The following is a 17,756-nucleotide window of genomic DNA, read 5'->3' on the forward strand; positions in this document are numbered from 1 at the left end:
ATACTTTGGCAAATATTTTGCGGGGATAAGGAACCCAATTAGGGCTTTTATTATAGGGCCTCATGATTCCCTTTACCGATATTGTGTAGGATGAAAACTATTCTTTCACAAATGTCCAATTGATATTCTGCACGTGTATTCCTCTCTATAAACAATTAACGCAAAACCTCAATGATGGGGAAAAGTCCATTTTAAGAAGCACCATGTAATTATCGTCATTTCTCATGCAGATAATAAATCGCCGGTCTGAGGACGAGGTAATAAAATGTAATAATATAGAAAGCAGCGTGGAGGCGATAACATACACTCGCACCGCCACATTTCTATGAAGCCTCTTATACGGACGCCCTATGCTCACTTCACCCATGGCACGGAACATGAAATATATATCGGAATGACGAAATATTAAACATAAGGATGTCAATAAAGTGCTTCTATTCATTCTTTATAATTTCCCATATTTTTTCAGCAGAAACATTACACAAACTTAGTGTCTACACAATAAGTAGAAAACAAAGGTTTCTACTAAGCTCCTCTCAGCCGTTTTATGACCACCTCAAAGTTCAGCTTCACTGTGTGAGGAGGCTTATGCGCCATGTGATGCTCCTCTGGGAAACTAAATATGCAAACTGCTGATTCAACATGAGAAAAAAAAAAATCACAGTATGCTACAATTTGTTGCTCGGAAGGCTTGCACCCTTTCAAGGTTATGAGTGCATGGAAAACATTACACTGTACTCGAATGACATCCATTAGACATCACACAGTCCCTCGTTCACCAATTTATCCAGAAAAGAACTCCCACGCAGCTCCGACATTGTCCACATACAGGTCCCACGACGGTTCCTGACTTTGTCCCCTAGCATAGGGAACCTTGTTCAGAGAATGAAGCCCCACAGGCTGTAATAGCAGCCACTGCAGGGACTCACACTTTGTTCCGCAAGCACCTCTGCGAGGTGACATTATAAGGTTGCAGCTCACCGCTGCCGGGTCACACAGAAGGTAGCGCAGGAGTCGGCGGCAGTGACATTATAAGGTTACGGCAGTTCACAGAGGCTGGCTATCGCACTGCTTTCTATGTGACCTGCCCGATGTGAACTGCTGTAACCTCTTGATATCACCGCTCGTCACTGCACCAGGGCAACTGGAAAGAGCCAGGTAAAGCGCCAGCATTGGCGCATCTAATGGATGCACCACTTCTGTGGCGGCAGTGAGCTGCTATTTTTAGGCTGGAAAGGGCCAAATAACCATGGGCCTTCCCACCCTAATAATACCGGCCCCCAACTTTATCTTGGCTGATTATCAAAAATCTTGGTTGATTATCAAAATGGAGAGGGATGGTCTCTATTTTTGATGGCCATGGTAAAGCAGACAGTTGAGGGTTACAGTCCGCAGCTGTCTGCTTTACTTGTGCTGGTTTTCTAAAATAGGGGAAATCCCAAGTCATTTTTTTTTTCATTTTATTATTTACTTATTTGGCTAAATAGCTCTACATGCAATGTAGCTAAATATCTATTTTAATCTGTCTGTCTTTGCACATCTTGAACACATAAAAAAAACATTAATTTCAGTGTCATGTGTTTGTTTTCTGGTATGTGTCACATGGATGTCACACGGATAGCACACCAATGATGCACAGAGGACACACACGTACACATGGATGGCACACACGTACACATGGATGACACACACAGATGACACACGTACCCATAGAAGACAAATGCACACGGATGACATACATGTACACACGGATGGCTCATGAACGACGCACCTGTACACTTGGATGATACAAACATATACATGGATTACACATACACATGGATGACATAATGTACACTCGGATGGCACACAGATGACAGACATACATATAGACCCACACGGATGACACACATGTACACACAGATGGTACACACACATTACAAATGCATACAAATAGATGACATATATACACACTTATGACACACATACTCATGGATGACATGTACATGCACACACGGATGGCACACAGATGACACACATGAACACACGGATGGCACACAGATGACACACATGAACAGACGGATGGCATACATACACATGGATGACAGACATGTACACACGGACATGACAGACATGTACACATGGATGACACACATGTACACACGGATGACACGCGTACACATGGAAGACGCGTACACACGGAAGACACAGATGACACACACGTATGACACACATACGCATGAATGACATACATGCACACATGGATGGCACATGGATGATACACATGTACACACTGATGACACGTACACGCTGATGACACACATACCATTCACACAGATGACTCACATGTACACACGAATGGCACACATGGATGGCCATACAGATGGACACAACGGACTGTGCAGCACATGCCTTTTTACAATTGACGTGTGAGGGGGCCTTACACTTTATACCTTCCTATAATATATTACTAACACTTATCTCTATCATGCATTACATTACACAGCATTGGTGAGATTGGTGTCTTCAGGGGGGGACACACGAGCATAGGTCTGCCTCCTTATACGACGTTGACGTTATGGAATAACGCATATTTGACACTTCTCCAGGCTAGTTAATCCAAGGAAGACCCATGGATTCCAGAAGCCAGGAGGAGGATCTCAGGGCCAAAGGCTAAAAATGACTGACTGTTGGACTGGGTCTTGTGAATGGATTTGCCACAACTCTACTATTGTGCAACATTAAAAATAGAAGTACTTAAAGCCATGTTGAACCATTCCTATGGTTTGGTTTCTTTTTGGGAAGCCAGTGTATGTATTATAGAGGGCATCCAGTGTCTGACAGTCCCTTTACACTTAGGCTGCTTTCACACATCTGGTTTTAGCAGTGTGGCTCAATCCGGCTGAAAAACCTATGCAACGGATGCGGCGGAAAAAATGGATCTGTTGCATAAGTTTTTACCATGTGGCCCGTCCGTTTTTTGTCGGATGCGGCTACATACTGAGCATGTGCAGTGCAAAAAAACGCATCCGGCGTCCATAGGCTTGCTAAAAAAAACGTGCCAGGCAACGTTCCATCCGGCCGCCGCATGGGCTAAATATGCCGCATCCGGCAAAAACCTGACGCAACGCAAGGCCATGCGGCACAATACGGTGCTAATGCAAGTCTATGCGGAAAAAAAAACGCAACCGGCGGCAAAAAAAAATGGTTGCGTTTTTTCTGTAGAGCGCCGTAATGTGCGCACTGCAAAAACCGGATGTGTGAAAGTAGCCTTATCCAGTGAAAAATGAAAAGTCTTACAGCTGATGGTAGGCAGGAAGAAATGCCAAATATTGCTGTTTTTCTCAAGGGGGTAACATATTACTAATCTGACATAATGAAGAGCAGAAATGTTATTATTTGACACGATTAGTAATAGGGGCGAGGCTCGTGACCGGAGTGACGATCCGGCCCCGGATGATTTCACGATTAGGTTTCTCCTGTAAATATTTATGATGTGACCCGATAACCTTCACATCAAAAATTCTCCTCCGCAAGATCCCCCGCCACATTGTTACCAGCGCGAGGTGCCAACTCTGACGCCTGATGGAAGGAGACATTTAAATGTTGATGGCTTTACATCCCGCTCATCTTGCTCGGTTTGTTTTGTCTGGAAGACTTTGGCAAACGTGGAATGGCAGTAATTGCTTTTTAAAGTATAGCAGTTGCCAGGAGACGTGGGACTGAGCGGAGGAGATGTGATCGCATGAATGCTGTCAGTTCACAGAAGTGTAGGTCACCAGGTGAAGCGAGGACCTTGCCTATTTTGATGCCTGAAATGACGGATGATATTTCCACTCCGAAATTCAACCTAATGAGAAATAACATGCATTTTAAGGTGGCAAACATCCGGCTGAGCGCGCTCCATCGGACATTCCTGCACGTCATTTCAAATAAAGAAAACATGAGGCAAAATTGATCGTAGGCCTCATTTTGTCTATTGTTGCCCATAGCAACCTATCACAGCACAGCTTTCATTTCTTAAACAGCTGTGATAAAATGAAAGCTGCACTGTGATTGGTTGCTACAGGCAACAAGGCAATATACAGTCTTGACAAATCTGCCCACTAGGCCTCATGTCACTACTGATGTGTATAAAGGGCATTTCTTCCTCTAAGGGTATGTGCCCACGTAGCAGATTTGTGTGTGCACATGTGGCACCCCTGAGGCTTTAGTCGCCACAGGGTACTGCAGCTCAATTAAGCTGCAGTATTCATCTCGGGTAAGGAGGGGGTTAATCACCAGTGTTTCCACATTTACAGTTTACTTACAGTTAGGTGCTTTCTCACTGGGGACTTGACTAGGGTTGATAGGGGGGTGGCCATCATGAAGCATGGGACTTTCCCAGTCACTAGGACAACCACCTGGGGGGCGGCCACCACTTGGGGTAGAAGTAGGAGCAACCTGCACACAATCTTCAGTCAAGTCAAGCCGGGGCTCCAATTCTGGAGACACAACACCACTCTTCTTCTTTTCCTTCACGGGGCCTGAGGCTTGGAGCGTGACGCTCAGCCAGATTCCTCACTCCTGGAGGGGCAACTCTTAGAAATGACACTTTCATATACTGGTGGCTACCTCTGATTTAACCGGGGTTGGCTGGAGCCCAACACAGTGGTGACCGGTACCTCCCGGGCAATCTAAAGGTGATTAAACCACCTGGAACTGCAGAGACTGTGTCAGACTTTTGATTGCCAGCGCCGCTGCTCCGCGCTTCGGCGCCGGAGGCCATTAATCTCCCTCATCTTCCTCCCCGGGGCCCACTCCGCCTCTGGGGAGCAGAAACCATCTTTGCTGCTATTACCATCCGCCCTGGAGCACAGCAACAGCAGCGGGGGTAAATCCCTGGCCGTGTACCGCAGGTGACGTCACAAAATAATCCCATCCATCCCCCTCCCCCTTTCCGTGGACACCTCGGGGTCATGAAACCGGGCAGGCCACCCATGACATCCTCCTGACCCTTCACCAGCCCGGCGACGAATTACCCCTCAGGCCCCGTGGGGTGCTCCACACGCAAAATTGTATGTTTTGGCAGTAAAGACGAGCATTTTTATCACATTTTCGCATTTCTTCCGTTTTTTTTATGTCTGGGTGATCACAGTGGTTTCCTATCTGTACCCCTGCGATGGCCGACGGGTCTCAGCTGTAACATCAGCCAGCTCTCACTGCTAGAAACGGTGCCCGCAACGCTCTCAGCAGTTTGACCCCCTAAATGCTGCGAGCGCAGCATTTAGGAGGCAGGGAGAGGATCGTTTGCCTCTCACTGGCGATCAGGTCCCTGAAATGTGATTGTAAAGTGCCGGAGAGGGTCAGTCGTGGGTGAGGGTCATGGCGGTCCTCAACCCACCCTGACACAGTACAGACACGGGGGGCAGAGTGGTGTGAGTGATAAGTGTGGAGGAGATACCTGCTGGCTGCTGCACTTCTGTAACTTCAGCCGGCTCCTCCGGTTCCACGGGGCTTGTGCCCCATTCGTTCATTAAAGGGGCAACCAACAGGTAACACTTGCATAACTTTACTAAGAAAACGTTGAACAGCAGCTTGTACATCTTCAGGCAGGTTCATCATTGTGATCATCATCATCGGATACAGTCCTTTGTTTCTGTACCAGGCTCAGCTCTACAGGGACAGCCACTGTGGGGTGGTGACTTATCCTCCTGGATCTATGCCACTCCGTCAACATGGTGGCACATCATTTGGCCCAGTGCACATAGTGCACATGCGGATGGACCAAGCTGCCCTCTTCCTGGGATTGCATTCCCTCAGGTACTGACATGTGCTGGCCTAAGGTAGGGGCGCCCAACTTCTCCTTTCTCTGCTCCCTGGACTAAGGGCGGCTTTGCACGTTGCAACATCGCACGTGCGATGTCGGTGGGGTCAAATCGAAAGTGACGCAAATCCGGCGTCACTTTCGACATCGTTGTGTAAATCCTAGATGATACGATTAACGAGCGCAAAAGCGTTGTTATCGTATCATCGTGCAGGCTCCGACATTTTCATAATTACGCTGCTGCGACAGGACTTGTTCCTGCGGCAACACACATCGCTGTGTATGAAGCCGCAGGAGCGAAGAACATCTCCTTACCTGCCGCCGGCAGCTATACGGAAGGAAGGAGGTGGGCGGGATGTTTACATCCTGCTCATCTCCTCCCCTCCGCCGCTATTGGCCGCCTGCCGTGTGACGTCGCTATGACACCGCACGACCCGCCCCCTTAGGAAGGAGGCGGGTCGCAGGGCAGGTGAGTGCATGTGAAGCTGGCTTAGCGATAATTTTCTATCACAAGATATCGTACCTGCGACGGGGGCGGGGACTATCGCGTGCAACATCGCAGCATCGGCTTGCGATGTCGCAACGTTTAAAGCCCGCCTTATACTCCACTGCAGATGAGCTCCTTTCCTGTTGCATCTTCTCCTCTCGTCTTGCTCCTTCAGTCCTGTCTCTGCCACCTCCACCCTGTCCACTCCACTCCGCTTCTTCTGACCCTCCTGACCCTCTCTTTGTTCTTCTTACTATCACAGCATCTCCCTATCTGCCTCAAAACAGGAAGCTCCTTTCCTATATCCTCCTATTCTAGGGTCAGTCCTACGCCCTCTTAACCCTCGCTGCCCTGTCACTCCCTATTTATCCCTTCTCACTAAGGGACCCTGGAGCCCATGACACCTTGTGGCAGACAGCCGTACTGCACAGGAGGAATACATGAACAATAAAATCACAATACAGTTCACACATATACAGTAGATACTACAGTTCCATTAGTCACCATAATAATGTGGGTGCGGTAGGGCACTGGACACCCTATTACACGATCAAAGGGACCCAATTGCTGCCATGGCAACCCTGGGTCATCCCCATGATCACACCGGATTACCGAGCTACAGATCACCTCACAGACCATGCAGGATGTATGGTGTGTGAGGCGAAGTATCAGTGCTGATAGATCTAATTCACCGCAGTAATCGAGCACAGCACTGCCTTGGATTAGATCAGATGCAGGAAAAAACACAGAAAGAACTGACATGCTGCAGATTATTTTTCTGCACCAAAATCTGTAAGGAACAAATCTGCAACATGTGCACAGTAATTCAGGATTCTCATAGACTTTGCCAGGATGTGTTTTTCCCTGCAGTATTGATTAAAATCTGCAAGAAAAAAACGCAGCAAAAATGCACCATGGGCACACAACCTAAAATAACCAATATACTGTATATACTAAAAAGACATAAACATTTTGGAAAAGATGTGGGTCGCATATTTAAAATGTACATGTGGGTCACACGTACATTTATTAAAAGGAACATACGTTTTTAGTCTGTGGTTCGAACAAGATTTGTAAGGTCAACGGCAACCCTTTTTGAGCAGCTCTCTAGTTTTTCGGATACTGCACTACATGGTGACTGCCACCACCAAAAGGAGCCCAATAGCACCTCTGCTGGGAGCCCCTTTGGCTCAGGGCCTCACCTTTGCTCAAACATATCACCCCTGAGCCACTCTATCCATTTAGTTAGTAAAAGGGTACATAAGGGTACTTTGACACAGGATTGATCCATTGTGGATTGTCTGCATATTTGTTGCAGATTTCACTTATGGGATATGTGCATACAGGGTTTTTTGAGGAGTTTTTTGGAGCAGAAACTCCAAATTCTCCTCCAAATCTTAAAGCTCCTCAAAACCTTTGAGTTTCTGCTTAATTTCTGCTCAGAAAACTCAGCAAACAAAAAGCCACCTGCACAGGCCAAGACGTGTGACACTTTAATTTTGACACTAGAAATGAGCTGTTATGCAGTTACCTAACCCAAACACAGGTAAAGGGAAAAATAAAGCCTACAACACACCAGCCGCATCCACACCCCTACTGGTTCCTGTACATAATAGAAAACCCTTAGCAGCACAACTAAAAAACGAAAGTCAGATCTGGCTTCCTGAAAGGCCATCAAGCGTTTTCTCATTCCTCCCCAGGAACCAGAGGGGAGGCCGCTATGGACAACTAACCCAATATGGAAAGTCTACAGAGGAAAACGAGGGCCCAAGGTGAGGAAACTTAAGGCCCCGTTACACGGTACGATTTATCTGACGATCTCGTTAGCGATGTGACACACCCCGATCGTAGTTACGATTTGCCGAGATCGCACATAGGTCGTTTATTAGCGGTGACACGTAATGATCTCACAAGCGACGCCAAATCGTTCAGCGATCTATTGTTTGACCAAGGTGGTTGTGTGGATGATGTTCGTCGTTGGCAGGTGTCAAACATACCAATATATCTGCTGCGATCCAAACGACGAACAATATTTTGAAAATGAACGACGTGTTAACGATCAACGATTTTCAACCTATCTGCGATCGTTCGGAGTCGCACGTAGGTGTCATGCAACGACGTCGCTAACGATGCCAGATGTGCGTCACGGAAACCATGACCCCGCCGACATATCGTCAGATAAATCGTAGCGGGTAACGCTGCCTTTAAAGCATGTGCACAATGGGGGAAAAGGAGAATAATAAATGAAAGCAAAGGAAACCTCCCGCCGATTAACTGAGGACAGAGGAAAGGTGTTGGGAAGGTGAATAATAAAACAAAGAGAAGTAAAACAACTGGTCTCTGCCTAGTAGGCGAAATGTCTTTATTGCTGAGGTGGAACTCCTAAGCAGACAGTCACCAAGAATTATAGCCAGCAAAGAAGGCTGCTGCAAGGTAGTTATAAATAGCCCCACCCAAACTGTGATAGGACAGAAACAAAATAAGAAAGTGAGAAACACCTAACAGCAAAGCAAGGATAGAAAAGCAAAGATAAGAGAACCATCAGCAGTTGGACAGAGACCGACCAGACTGTGGCTCAGCAGGTAAGGAAACCAGGCATAACATTAGTGAACCAATCAGATTAATTACCAATCTCCCGAATCTTTCGTATTCTATCAAAACCAAATTGTCAGGATTTTCTTCATACACGTCCAGCATAATAAATCAGAGCATAACAAACTAAGAGAAGTAAAACAACTGGTCTCTGCCTAGCAGGCAAAATGTCTTCATTGCTGAGTTGGAACTCCTAAGCAGACATTCATCAAGAACTATAGCCAGCAAAGAAGGCTGCTGCAAGGTAGATATAAATAGCCCCACCCAAACTGTGATAGGTCATAAATAAAATAGGAAAATGAGAAACACCTAACAGCAAAAGCAAGGGTGGAATAGCAAAGAAAGAGAACCATCAGCAGTTGGACAGAGACTGACCAGACTGTGGCTCATCTAGGAAGGAAACCAAAGTAAAACTAAGAGAAAGAGAGCGCAAAATAGTGTCTTACCAGATATTAAAATAAAAGTATGTGTCATGATCCAGGCCGGCTTTTCCCAGCTGCTGGTTACACCCAGCTCTGGCCTGGTCAAGTCAGGGGTTAACTTCCCTTGCCTCGTTCTGGATCCCAGGACGCTATATATTGCCTTTCTACCTATGGCTCAGTGCCAGTGATATTTCTGCCTTGCAGTGTGTATACTGGCTCTGGTGAGTGTTCCCGATCTGTCCTGCCTCCCTGCTACTGTGTCCTGACTTTGATATTGATCCTCCCTTTGCAGTGACTTGACTTTCCTGGCTAGACCCTGATTGTTTGACTACTCTGTTGCCCCCTAGTGAATAGCCTGTTAACATTGCTGGAGTTACTCTGCTGTACTTCAGCTGCCTTTCCATTACAATGTTTCTTTGTCTCTCCTTCACTACTCTGCTGCCACCTAGTGGGGATTACGCTGTACTGCGTCTTACTAGCCTTTGTACAGCATGATATTATGTTACTGTACACTCACCTAGTGTGGTTGTGAAAGTCATAACCAACACAAAAAGCACACAGATAATGGCAGCTGCCGCAGCCCCACGTGTGGATATCTTCAACGCTGGAGATTAGAAGGGGTTAACTCCGCGCTGTCGCCAAAATCAACAAACTGATTTTTCTGATTTTTGTGGTCCTGAAGAAGAGGTCCTCACCTCGAAACGCGTAGACCTATGGAATAACATCTTTCTTCAAATCAACAATTTGTTTATCATCCTTTGGCAACAGCGCGGCGTTAACCCCTTCTACTCTCCAGCATTGAAGGGAATTAAATCAGGCATAACATTAGTGAACCAATCAAATTTTTAACCAATCTCCCGAATCTTTTGTATTTTAGCAAAACCAAAATTGTCAGGATTTTCTTTGTACAAGTCCAGCATAATAAATCAGAGAATAGTAAACATATTTTCGTGGCTCTCGCGGCACTTTAGATTGAGAAGTTTTATTTAAGCCAATTTTGCCAACAGAATTAAACGAAATTGCCCAAAAATCAATTTGGTCCATCTCTAGTTGACATAGTCACATGTGTCAACATAATTAAGGAGGCCAGTACAACATTAGATAGGTTTTGATCATAAGCTTGCCACTAACCATGGCGGCAGTAGGTAGTAATCATAGTAATGGGTAATATGGTGTAGACTTGTATAGCTGCCAATTTATCTATTCCAAATAGACAATGAATTACTTAAAAAGGAAAGCTTAGTTTTTATCTCTGCTCCCCTGAGTATTTTGCATTTTGCTTTTCTTAAATCCGCTATACAGTTCCGGAGATATGGGCTTTTATATTTAGTGTAAATGGTTATGGCTTTTACACAGGGGGAGTGGCTCACAGCAGTCTATGAGGGGGCGTGTCTTTAGACTGCTCTGCATAATTATCACCTGAGCCACGCCCACATAAAAATGACCAGAAAAATTTGAACTAGATAGAAAAGCCCATAAGTCTGGAACTGTATGGTGGATTTCAAAAAAACAAAAAACTGATTACTCAGGGGAGTAATGGGAATATAATAAGAGCAAAAACTGGACACTTTTGACCTAGTGACAAAATTCCTTTAAAGCCTACTGCAAAAGCAATGTAAGTCAAAGGGAGGAGCTGAGTATTAAAATGACTATTTCACTTCTTCTTTAACCAGTTTGAATGTAAATATCCTAATATTAAAGTGGAAAGTTTGTAGTTTATTTTAGCTTAAGCATACTGTGGTGAGATTGACTGTAATGACTGACTAGAGCCACGGACTCAGGATCGGTGAAACAGGTGAATAGAGGCAACCGCCCACAAAGATGGACCCTGGACTCCACAACCCTTGAACCCCTATACAGAGATTTGCAATTATGACAGGGCCCAGGTGATCACTGATTGCAGTCCTGAGAAGAGCAGTAACCAGGCAGGGTCAAATCCAGAAGTTAGAACAGGGACAACATTCGTCAGGCGGGAGAGTGGTCAGATATCAAGCTAAAGGTCAAAACCGGAACTAGCATCGAAGTACAGGAACGGCAGGCAGACGAGTGGGTCAGGTAAACAACCTAAGGGTCAAAACCGGAACTAGCATTGAAGTACAGGAACGGCAGGCAGACGAGTGGGTTGGGTAAACAATCTAAGGGTCAAAACCGGAGCTAGCAGCAAAGTACAGGAACGGCAGGCAGACGAGTGGTCAGGTAGTCAAGCTAAGGGTCAAAATCGGAGCTAGCAGCAAAGTACAGGAACGGCAGGCAGAAGAGTGGGTCAGGTATAAAAGCTAAGGATCAAAACCGGAGATAGCAGCAAAGTACAGGAACGGCAGGCAGACGAGTGGTCAGGTAGTCAAGCTAAGGGTCAAAATCGGAGCTAGCAGCAAAGTACAGGAACGGCAGACAGAAGAGTGGTCAGGTAGTCAAGCGAAGGTCAATATACGGGAATACAAACAAACAGCAAGGCACCAGAGACTAGCAGGGATTTACAGAACTATATCTGGCACCTGCCAGCAGAAGGGAGAAAGCATAAAAAGGGTGTGGTGCCTTCCCATTTGCCCCAGCTGAAAGGTAGCTAATCAGCTGAAAGGCACACACCACCACAGTCAACCAGTGGTACTGCAGGTCCTAGTGAAACCCAGCCTAATAGATGAGCGGAGCCTGCGCCCAGAAGAGCCACTGACTGCTCCCCCGTCCCCAGTGCCACCCACTGTGGTGACACGGCGGTGTCTGGTGATTGAAGCAGAAGTCGACTCCGGTGGAGACGCGACATTGACTTAACGGTGCCCAAGTTTTATCGACAGTACTGTAAATTTCATACACATGCATAGCCACTCTCTCCGTCTTTTTGAACGGCTAGCAGAGATGCCCATTTGGTCCTCAGAATGGTAGAGGTCTAAAAGAGATCTTCCCTGCCCAAAATTTGGCCGTAACCAATGCAGTCTATAAGGCAACCCAAGACTTTTCCAAGACAAGAAGTTAACTGTTCTGCCATGGCCAAGTCAATTTGCTGATGCACCGCCGGAAAGAGGCAGAATCCTACAGATTCATCTCTGCACATGTCAGGATGTCTCTGCTGCTATAGTAAACAAATTGATGATACGGCCACAGAGACTAACAACGATTTGATTAACGTACCGACAAACTAAGACAGGGGGATAAACCGACGTAATGTATCTCAGAGGAGCCGGAAGAGAAGACTCTTTACAAATCCTAATGAAGAAATCCGATCCCAAGAGCCGTTGGGAACAGGTTGTGTTACTAATTAAAATTACTAGTTTGATTTTAAGGAGGAAAAAAATAAAGTTTTTAGTTTCTCCTGCTGGAAAAGTTTAGCCGATTTTCAGCATCAATGAATAGTTAATTTGTATCAGATGGAGGAGTGCAGCAGATGCTCACGTAACACTGCGCAGGCAGAAGAAGTTTGATAAATTCTCCACAAGGTGCCAACAAAAGCGTTAGGCTCTTGTCAGAAGAGAACGTGATATTTTACAACCTGTAAAGGAGTGTTATAACACATGCTACATGCAAATAAGGACATAATGAGGCCAGAAAAAAAAGCAAAAAACAAAAGGTGGTTTAACCCCTTAATAAGTACACTGAACAAAAATATAAATGCAAAACTTTTGTTTTTGCTCCTATTTATCATGAGCTGAACTCAAAGATCTAAGACTCTTTCTATATACAAAAGAGGCCTTTCCTCTCAAATATTGTTCACAAATTTGTCTAAATCTGGGTTAGTGATCACTTCTCTTTTACTGAGATAATCCATCCACCTCACAGGTGTGGCATATCAAGATGCGGATTAGACAATATAATTATTGCACAGGTGTGCTTTATACTGGCCAGCATGATTATTGCACAGGTGTGACTTAGGCTGGCCAGAATGATTATTGCACAGGTGTGCCTTAGGCTGGCCAGCATGGTTATCGCACAGGTGTCCCTTAGGCTGGCCAGCATGGTTATTACACAGGTGTGCCTTAGGCTGGCCAGCATGATTATTACACTTATGTGCTTTAGGCCTCTTTCACACGCACGTGCCTCCGGTATGTGTTTGGCAGTTTTCTCACGTACCGGAGACACGTACACACGGAGACCTATGTATTCCTATGGTTTTGGACACACGTAAGTATTTGCGCACGGAACGTGTGTCCGTTCCGTACTTACGTGTGTCCGTGTGTTTCTCACGCCGACATGTCCGTTTTCTCTCCGGCATCACGGGTGTCAAACAGAACGCAAACGTGTCACACATAACACACACGGACCACACGGATGTGTTCCGAGTGACACGCACCGGATAGAAGACATGTGTCTGCGAGAAAAAAAACCCAAAACTTTACTCCCCGTTTCCAGCCCTCCTGTCTCTGCCGCTGCTGTCACTTGCTGCCGACCGTCGCTCATTATGCTAATTGAATATTCACTTTACTGTGGTCGGAAGCAGCAGCAGCAGGAGAGTCGGCAGGACCGGAGACCACAGATCAGCACCACGGACAGCGACGCCAGGGACAGGTGAGTAGAAACTGTCCATTCTCCATGTGTTATCACGGATAACACACAGAGAACACACCTGAGCCATAAACACGTAGGGCAAACGCATGAAAAACGTGCGTGGTTTTCAACGGACGTGTGAAAGAGGCCTTAGGCTAGCCCGCAAGATTATTGCTTAGGTGTGCTTTAGGCTGGCCTGCATGATTATTGCTCAGGTGTGCTTTAGGCTGGCCCGCATGATTATTGCACAGGTGTGCTTTAGGCTGGCCTGCATGATTATTCCACAGGTGTGCCTTAGGCTGGAGAGCATAATTCTTCCACAGGTGTGTCTTAGGCTGGCCAGCATGATTATTACTCTCATGTGCCTTAGGCTGGCCAGCATGAATATTACACACGTAGGCCTTAGGCTGGCCAGCATGATTATTGCACCGGTGTGACTTAGGCTGACCAGTAGGATTGTTGCACAAGTGTGCCTTTAGCTGGCCACAATAAAAGATCACTCAAAAATGTGCAGTTTTCCAGTATTGGGAAGGGTTCGGGGGTGTCAGAACACATTTGCCTCACGTCTCCTTCACATAGAGTTGATCAGGTTGGTGGTTGTGGCTGTGGATCATTGGTCCGCTCTTCTTCAATGGCTGGGAAGTTGCTCAATATTGCCAGGAGCTTGCTGTCATATACGTCAATCCACAGTCTCCCAAACATGCCCAATGGGTGACATGTCCGGTGAGTATGCCGCCATACAAGAACTGGGATATTTGCAGCTTCCAGGTATTGTGCACAGATCCTTGCACCATGGGGCCGCGCATTATCAGCTGCAACATGAGGTGATGGAGGTGGACGAGGCACAACAATGGCCTCAGAATCTCGTCACGGTGTCTCTGTGCATTCAAAATGGCATCAATAAAATGCACCTGTGTTCATTGTCCCCAACATACCCCTGCCCATACCATAACCCACGGCCACCACTATGGGACACTCGATTCACAACGTTGACATCAGCAAACCGCTCACCCACACAACACCATACACAGTCTGCCATCTGCCCTGCACAGGGAAAACCGGGATTCATCTATGAAGGGATACCTCTCCACCGTGCCAGACGCCATCGAATGTGAGCATTTACCCTCTCAAGTTGTTTACAACTATGAACTGCAGCCAGGAGGAGGCCCCGATGAGGGTGACAGCTGCAGATGAGCTTCCAGGAGACACTTTCTGAAAGTTTGTGCAGAAATGCTTTGGCTATACACCGATTATTGCAGCAGATGTCCCGGCGGCTGGAAGTGAAGCGGCTGAATGCTCAAGTTGTGACTTTGAGGGACCTATGTGCAGAAAATACCCAAAGGTGACACCATTCTAAAAACTGCACCCCTAAAACTGCTCAAAACCACATGCAAGAAGTTTATTAACCATTCAGATGCTTTCGAGGAGTTAAAGCAAGGTGAAAGGAAAAAATTAAACTTTTTCTCTTTCCCACAAAAAATTTACTTCAGCACCAATTTTTGCATTTTCACAAGAGTATCAGGAGAAAATGCACGATTTTGTTGTGTAATTTCTCCTAAGTACACCAATACCCCATACATGGTGGAAATCTACAGCAGGGCTCAAAAAGGATGGAACACCATTTTGGCTAGAATTGATTTTGAACACCATGCCACATTTGAAGATCCCCTGACATGCCAAAACAGCAGAAACCCCCACAAGTGACCCCATTTTGGAAACAGCCCCTCTTGAGGAATCTAGAAGGTTGGTGAGCAGTTTTCACCCACAGGCAATTCACAGAATGTATAACTTTGGGCTGAGAAAATCAATATTATCATTTTTGCTACAAAAATGTTGCTTTGGCCCAATTTTTTAATTTTCAAAAGGGGTAATAGAAGAAAACCAACAGTACAATTTGTTGTGCAATTTCTTCTGAGTATGGCAAACTACTTTTGTGGCACAGTACAAAGGTGATAAGGGAAGGAGTGCCATTTTGAGTTCAAATTTTGCTGGAATGGTTTATGAGTGCCATGTCCCATTGGCAGAGTCCCCGAGGTGCCAAAACAGAAAAGATCCTTCATAAGTGACCTTATTTTACAAACTGCATCCCTCAATGATTCATCTAAGGATGCAGTGAGCATATTGACACCTCATATGTGTCACAGTATGTTATACCATTGGGCGGTGAACAAGAAGTATTACATTTTTACTACAAAAATTTATTTTTAGCACTAGATCTTGCCAGAAGAGCAAAATTCTCCTCAATTAACCACATTTTGAAAATTACACCCCTCTAATAAATTATCCACATACTGATGATTTTGTCTCCATGGGTGTTTTCAGAAACAAGCAGTAATGGATGTTGCTGAGTGAAATTTTCAAATCTGACATTGTAGTGCTCAGCACATTGCAGTGCCCATACATTGTGCCCATAGATTCTGCTTGGCTCGTGCTTCTGGAGACACACATCCCGTAAATTAAGCGGGCTTCCTCACTACAGAACTACCAAATATGTGGACACTATATGTGGTTTAGGCAGATTATCGGATTTAGAAAAGATGGGAGGGGGGGCGTGTCCTGGCTATGAAGGAGTGAGGACGTGACTTGTCTTAGCTCCTGCCACTGGACTTTATAACTGATGATCCACGCAACTGAGGACTCTGCAACACAGGCTATGCAGCGGAGGAGACGAGGGAGATCCCAGGGGTGCAGCAGCAGAGCTTCACAATCGGAGGAGAGAGGGATCAAACACTTTTTATCCAGGCCGGGGCAGAGAGAAGCTTCACAGGTGGCACCCAAGATGGCTGCTAAGGCTACACACGAGGTGAGCTCAGCGTGCAGCAGTGAGATGGCAGCTATGGAGATGCAGGGAAAGGCTCAGCAGCTGACGCGACTGAGAGGAGAGGCCACCCGGAGTGAAGAGGAGATACAGAAGATAAGGCCAGACAGCCCAAGATTGCAGGTACAGGGGAAACCCGGAGTGAGAAGCACGGGGGAAGTGCCTGCTGATACAAACAGTAGCCCTGAAGCCTGGAGGCCTCTGGAGGGGGAAGTAACGTCCTTTCCTATAACACACATGCAGGAGTGTGAGGAATTTCAGGAGGGGGGACACTGCACTGCAAATGAGTTACAGGTCCCTGACAGAAGTGAGACCATACCCAGGGAGAAGCACAACATAAATCTAAAGTTACCAGATGCAGACAAGCATGCAGGGTCAGGGCCAGCCATAACAACAACACAAGAGTCAGGAGTTCTGACAGAGCTTAATGAGATGCGGGCACGTTTCTCAGCTATACCCACCAGGGAAGATATGGAGGCATATATAACCAGGCTGGAGCAGGCGTACCGCACAGAGTTGTCAGCCCTGAAGGGGGAGGTGGAGAGAGTGGACACCCAGAGTCAAGTGCAGGCAGCTAAAATTCAGAATATGGAGGACACTTCACAGGCCCACGGGGCACTATTAGAACAACACTCCCGCCAAATACAATACGTGGTTGAAGCAATGGATGATGCTGAAAATAGGGGCCGAAGAAACAATCTCAGAGTGCGCGGCCTGCCTGAGTCTGTCGAGTCCAAGGACTTACATGGCACCCTTCAAGTGATCTTCAATAATATTCTGGGTGAACCATCAAGCCAACCCCTGGAATTGGATAGAGCGCATAGAGCGTTGGGCCCCAAACCAGCCCAGAACGACCGACCTCGGGATGTGATCTGTAGGGTCCACCGCTATGTTATTAAGGAGGCCATTCTGTTTAAGCTCCGCAGTGGAGTATCACCATCGTATGAGGGGAGCCAAATCCAGATTCTACAAGATCTATCCCGTTTTACCTTACAAAGGAGAAGAGCTCTTAAACCTCTGCTGGACATTCTCCGCTCATACGAGTTTCCATATAGCTGGGGGTTCCCCTTCCGCCTGCAGGTTCGGCACGCGGGACGAATGCATGTTCTTCGGTCTCCGGCGGATTTACCCTCGTTCACCGCGGCCTTGGACATTCCATTAGTGCCTATAGAGGAC

The sequence above is a fragment of the Anomaloglossus baeobatrachus genome, chromosome 6 (genome assembly GCF_048569485.1).
Source record: "Anomaloglossus baeobatrachus isolate aAnoBae1 chromosome 6, aAnoBae1.hap1, whole genome shotgun sequence".
In the NCBI taxonomy this organism is placed as follows: Eukaryota; Metazoa; Chordata; class Amphibia; order Anura; family Aromobatidae; genus Anomaloglossus; species Anomaloglossus baeobatrachus.